This window comes from Homarus americanus, unplaced genomic scaffold (genome assembly GCF_018991925.1).
Source record: "Homarus americanus isolate GMGI-L3 unplaced genomic scaffold, GMGI_Hamer_2.0 scaffold16850, whole genome shotgun sequence".
NCBI lineage: Eukaryota > Metazoa > Arthropoda > Malacostraca > Decapoda > Nephropidae > Homarus > Homarus americanus.
Genome location: NW_024728558.1, coordinates 14,325 through 21,486, shown reverse-complemented (window position 1 = coordinate 21,486; position 7,162 = coordinate 14,325).

Here is a 7,162-nt window from a genome sequence, read left to right as displayed (position 1 = left end):
CAATCCCAAGGTTGCTTGGAACTGTTCCATCAAACTTTCAAATCAATGATCAAAAAATACTGTATAAAACACCAAAAGGAATGGGATGAAAGCATCGGCTTGTTATTCTATGCCATCAGGGAATGTCCCCAGGAGCCATTGGGTTTCTCCCAGATCGAGTTACTATATGGGAGGCAAATTAGGGGACCCCTTAAAATAGTAAAGGAGCAGTGGTTTGACACTTCATCTATTAAGCCCGCAACAGTTTCCCAATACATTGACACTTTACGGGACAAATTAACTGAAGTCCGAACCATTGCTCAGTCAAACTTAAAAAAAGTCCAAGAAAAAATGGTGAAGTCCCAACCTAAATTAGTTGAAAGATCATTTTCTCCAGGTGACAAAGTGTTACTCTTTCTACCCATTCCAGGCTCTCCGCTTAAAAGCAAGTTTACTGGTCCCTATATAGTTGCTAATAAACTATCTGCCCTCAACTATATAGTCCATACTCCTGATCGCAGAAAATATTCACAACTTGTTCACATTAATCTCATGAAACTTTATCATTCCAGGCAGTCAGAGGAAGACATCCCAGAGGCTATAAGCCTACCTGTATTGCATACGGTTTTGTCAAGGCCGGAGCCGGAGACATGACATGGACCTATTGGAGAATTTAGACTTCCCTCTACCTAAAGAAAACCCTGCTAACAGTCACATACTCAACAACTTGGATGAGTATTTTTCTGTTCTGAATCCATCTCAAACAAAAGATCTCACTCAGTTATTATCAACATTTCCTAAAGTCACGTCAGACCTCCCAGGGTTTTGCAATATACTTAAACATGATATTAAGCTAATCTCAGATGATGTACAACCCATTAGGCAATCAGCATATCGACTAAATCCACAAAAAAGAGAGATTATGAAAATGGAGGTAGATTTTTTGTTAAAACATAACTTGGCTGAGCCTAGTACCTCCCCCTGGGCTTCACCTTGCCTTCTCATTCCAAAACCCGATAGCACTTTTCGTTTCTGTACCGATTATCGTAAAGTGAACCAGGTCACTGTCTCAGACTCCTACCCTTTACCTTTGATTGAAGATATAATAGACAGCATAGGCTGTGCCAAATTTATCAGTACGGTGGACTTATTGAAAGGATATTATCAAGTGGGACTCACGGATAGGGCAAAAATAATCCCGGCATATATAACTCCATTAGGTCTTTTTCAATATTTGGTTATGGCGTTTGGCTTTTCTAATGCTCCGGCCACATTCCAGAGGGCCATCAATTACCTAATTCAGGACCTAGGTGGGACGCTCGCCTACCTGGATGACCTGGTGGTGGTGTCGGACGGCTAGGCCGAACATCTGGTGCGTTTGGAGATACTGTTGGCACGAGTGCAAGAGACTGGATTCACCATAAACCTGGCTAAATCTGCTTTTAGCCGGGCCTCAGTGACTTACCTGAGACATATCGTTGGGCATGGTATGGTGAGACCCAAGGACGCAAACGTTAAAGCCATCTTGTCCTTTCCCACTCCAAGGACGAGGAAGGAACTCATGCGCTTCCTGGGGATGTTCTGCTACTACCGTCGGTTCTGGAGTAACTTCTCCAGCGTGGCCGGACCCCTCACAGACCTTACCAGTTCTGCGGTCCCTTACATCTGGAACCAGAGGTGCGACCAGTCTTTCCACCGCCTCAAAGCCTTCCTTGCCTCCAAGCCTGTAGTCCACCCCCCTGACTACACCTTGCCCTTCCATCTGCAAATCGACGCTAGCGGTGTCGGAGTGGGGGCTGTGCTCCTACAACCCGACCCAACCACTGATGTCCTTCACCCTGTGGCATACTACTCCGCCAAGTTGAAAAACATCAGACCAACTACTCGACCATAGAGAAGGAGGCCCTGGTTCTGGTGTTGGCAATAAAGAAGTTTGAATGTTACCTCCAGTCTTGCCCACAAACAACCCTAGTCTTCACCGACCATAACCCACTCACGTTCATCCAAACCAACAAAACCTCCAACCAGCGAATCCTCCGCTGGGCTCTCCTCACCCAGCCCTATAATCTACAAGTCCGGCACATAAAGGGGGTGGACAACCTGATTGCGGACTCCTTATCCCGAGCTCCAGTGGAAATGCAGCAGCTACTCTCCAGATGCACCAGATGATCACCTCCTTCGCGCCCGCGCTACGGAGGTCTTTGGAGGGGGGGTGTGTTACGAACCACGCCATCAGTTCTCATGATCTACCTACCCAGCACTACGAACCACGTCATCTATTGTCCTGATCTACCTACCCAGCACCACGAGCAACGCCATCTAGGGACGAAACCCGAGTATGACTACTCTTAGTTACCACTCCGGGGTTTCCCTTCTCCATATCCTGGTTGTTGCGTCACCTCTTCCAAGTGTTCTTCATAAGCTCCAGTTCGATGAGAGTTCAGTTCACTCTGGGAAGTGACCACAGGATCACTTATCCTAGAAACCTACGGCACAGTGGCTACCTACCGTCTTCTACAATACTCAGCCTTACTCGTCAGCCATCTCAACTCCGCACTTAAGTATTTGTTATCTTATATTACCTTCCCACCTCCACCTTGCTTCAAATTATTGTATGTTGTATAAATATGTATATACTGTTAATGTTTAGGTTAAGTATGGTTAAGGGTAAATTATAGAAAGCTGAATATTTTGTTAAGGAATTTATAGTACTTTATTATACACAACACAAACTCGCATCCTTTGTCTACCCTTTTATAGTCCGATTGTCTTTGTTTTTTATTGTTGTTGCCTGTTGGGATCTGGGTAGACTTTTAACTATATTCTAAATTCCCAACTCGTAAGAATAGGTTGTTATATTTTGCTGCCCTACTCATTTCCTGACATATGGGCTGAGCTGCTTCTTTGCCAAGACTTGGGGGGCCTGTAAATCACTCCCATAATTAGTTTTTCTCTTCCTTCCGTGATTTCTACCCACACAGACTCGGTTCCTATTTCACCCTTTATTGAATTATTAATACAAAATTTTAATGTATCCTTGACGAAGAGTGCGACCCCTCCCCCTTCCTACCTTCCCTCTCCTTGTGAAAAAGGTTGTACCCTTCTATGTGGTACTCTGATAAAAAAAATTTGCTCGCCAGATTCATCCAAGTTTCGGTGATTGCTATGACATCTACATTCTAGGTACATACAACCGCTCTCAGCAAGTCTATTATATTTCTAACGCTCCTACTGATTGTATAGTATACATTTAAACCTACCCTTCCCTGGTCCTGTTTTACCCCTTGTCCTGAGCAACTAATTTTACTTCCCAGGACCTGTTTGTTTTTTGACTCCCACTTTCCCCGACCTCTCTCTACTGGCGAAACCCCCCCTTCGGAGTGACAATTCCACGCTCCAGGGATGCAGACAACGTCTTTACCCCCTCACGAGACAAGTGTACTCCGTCACGACTGTACAGGTAGTCGTTGCCAGCTATCAATGAATGCCCAACCATTGTTTGCACAATGTTTTTCCAGTCGGCAATTTATAGCAATTGCCCTGGACAGCCATTCACGACCAACCCCTCTTCTAGGCAAGACACCACATACTATCGGTATCCCTCCCCTATCTATAATCTTCCCCAGCGCCTCCCTATACCTCTTGAAAAGTTCCTCACTCCTAACCTTACCTATGTCGTTTCCTCCCACACTAAGACACACTACTGGATTGGTACCCTCCCCTGACAAAACCCTGTCTAACCTCTCAGCTACATGCCCTATCCCAGCCCCAGGAAAACACACCCTAGTCCTACGTTTCCTATCTCTCGCACAAAAAGCCCAATCTACAAACCTCACCTGGCTGTCCCCAACTACCACGACCTTACCTGTGGGCAGGGTTTGTACAACTGCCCTTTTCTCTCCTTGCTACATGCCGTCCTGCCTCTTCTCTTCCTCGCCAGCTTCCTGCAGCACCTGGTAAGGGTTACTACACTCCACACCCTGGTCAGCTTTCCTGAGCCTGACCCTAGTCCCCTTGGAGACAACCACTCTCCACGCCTGCTCCTCCTTCGCAGGTGTCCTGCTAGGCAGGACACCTACCTGAAGGAGTTCCGTCCTGAGGGCTTCATTTTCCCCCTTTAGAGTGTCAACCTCACTCCTCAACTGCCCCAGCTGCCTTAACAGCGTGGCAAGGAGGTCGTCTTTCCCCACACTCCCCTCCTCTTCCCCCACGACACAACGATCCAAAGCGGCCATTTTCCTTGGTCTCTAACGGGAGCGCGATCGGGCACGACCTTCTCCAAGCTGGGTCAGAGGTCAACTGAACTGGGTCAGAGGTCAACACACACAGACATACTTCTTTGTTATATATATATATATATATATATATATATATATATATATATATATATATATATATATATATATATATATATATATATATATATATATATATATATATATATTGTTACGAGTTGGGGATTTAGAATATAGTTATACGTCTACCCAGATCCCAACAGGTAACAAAAAAAAAAACAAAGACAATCGGACTATAAAAGGGTAGACAAAGGATGCGAGTTTTTGTTGTGTATAATAAAGTACCATAAATCCCTAAACAAAATATTCAGCTTATATATTACCCTTAACCAAACTTAACCTAAACATTAACAGTATATACATATTAATACAACATAAACAATTTTGAAGCAAGTGGACGTGGGGGAGGCAATACAAGATACAAATACTTAAGTGAGGAGCTGAGATGGCTGACGAGTAAGGCTGAGTATTGTAGAAGACGGTAGGTAGTCACTGCGCCGTAGGTTTAGAGGATAGATGATCCTGTGGTCACTTCCCAGAGCCAAGTGCTCTCTCCTCGAATTGGAGCTCACAAAGAAGACTTGGAGGAAGTGACGCAACAACCAGGATATGGAGAAGGGAAACCCCGGAGTGTTAACTAAGACGAGTCATACTCGTGTCTCGTCCCTAGATGGCGTTGCTCGTGGTGCTGGATAGGTAGATCAGGACAATAGATGGCGTGGTTCGTAGTGCTGGGTGGAGGCGTTCGTAACACACCCCCCCTCCAAAGACCTCCGTAGCGCGGGCGCGAAGGAGGTGATCACCTGGTGCGTCTGGAGAGTAGCTGCTGCATTTCCACTGGAGCTCGGGATAAGGAGTCTGCAATCAGGTTGTCCACCCCCTTTATGTGCCGGACTTGTAGATTATAGGGTTGGGTGAGGAGAGCCCAGCGGAGGATTCACTGGTTGGAGGTCTTGTTGGTTTGGATGAACGTGAGTGGGTTATGGTCGGTGAAGACTAGGGTTGTTTGTGGGCAAGACTGGAGGTAACATTCAAACTTCTTTATTGCTAACACCAGAGCCAGGGCCTCCTTCTCTATGGTCGAGTAGTTGGCCTGATGTTTTATCAACTTGGCGGAGTAATATGCCACAGGGTGAAGAACATCAGTGGTTGGGTCGGGTTGTAGGAGCACAGCCCCCACTCCGACACCACTAGCGTCGATTTGCAGATGGAAGGGCGAGGTGTGTAGTCAGGGGGTGGACTATAGGCTTGGAGGCAAGGAAGGCTTTGAGGCGGTGGAAAGACTGAGGTCGCAACTCTGTGGTTCCAGATGAGAGGACCGCCCAGAACTGGTAAGTCTGTGAGGGGTCGGCCACGCTGGAGAAGTTACTGCAGAACCGACGGTAGTAGCCGCACATCCCAGGGGCGCATGCCGCAGGTTCCTTCCTCGTCCTTGGAGTGGGGAAGGACAAGATGGCTCTAACGTTTGCGTCCTTGGGTCTCACCATACCATGCCCAACGATATGTCCCAGGTAAGTCCCTGAGGCCCGGCCAAAAGCAGATTTAGCCAGGTTTATGGTGAATCCAGTCTCTTGCAGTCGTGCAAACAGTATCTCCAAACGCACCAGATGTTCGTCCTAGCTGTCCGACACCACCACCAGGTCATCCAGGTAGGCGAACGTCCCACCTAGGTCCTGAATAAGGTAGTTGATGGCCCTCTGGAATGTGGCCGGAGCATTAGAAAAGCCAAACGCCATAACCAAATATTGAAAAAGACCAAATGGAGTTATAAATGCCGAGATTATTTTTGCCCTATCCGTGAGTCCCACTTGGTAATATCCTTTCAATAGGTCCACGGTACTGATAAATTTGGCACAGCCTATGCTGTCTATTATATCTTCAATCAAAGGTAAAGGGTAGGAGTCTGAGACAGTGACCTGGTTCACTTTACGATAATCGGTACAGAAACGAAAAGTGCCATCGGGTTTTGGAATGAGAAGGCAAGGTGAAGCCCAGGGGGAGGTACTAGGCTCAGCTAAGTTATGTTTTAACAAAAAATCTACCTCCTTTTTCATAATCTCTTTTTTGTGGATTTAGTCGATAGGCTGATTGCCTAATGGGTTGTACATCATCTGAGATTAGCTTAATATCATGTTTAAGTATATTGCAAAACCCTGGGAGGTCTGACGTGACTTTAGGAAATGTCGATAATAACTTAGTGAGATCTTTTGCTTGAGATGGATTCAGAACAGAAAAATACTCATCCAAGTTGTTGAGTATGTGACTGTTAGCAGGGTTCTCTTTAGGTAGAGGGAAGTCTAAATTCTCCAATAGGTCCATGTCATCTCTCTCCGGCTCCGGCCCTGACAAAACCGTATGCAATACAGGTTGGCTTATAGCCTCTGGGATGTCTTCCTCTGACTGCCTGGAATGGTAAAGTTTCATGAGATTAATGTGAACAAGTTGTGAATCTTTTCTGCGATCAGGAGTATGGACTATATAGTTGAGAGGAGATAGTTTATTAGCAACTATATAGGGACCAGTAAACTTGCTTTTAAGGGGAGAGCCTGGAATGGGTAGAAGAGTAACACTTTGTCACCTGGAGAAAATGATCTTTTAACTAATTTAGGTTGGGACTTCACCATTTTTTCTTGCACTTTTTTTAAGTTTGACTGAGCAATGGTTCGGACTTCAGTTAATTTGTCCCGTAAAGTGTCAATGTATTGGGAAACTGTTGCGGGCTTAATAGATGGAGTGTCAAACCACTGCTCCTTTACTATTTTAAGGGGTCCCCTAATTTGTCTCCCATATAGTAACTCGAACGGGGAGAAACCCAATGACTCCTGGGGACATTCCCTGATGGCAAAGAGTAACAAGTCTATGCTTTCATCCCATTCCTTTTGGTGTTC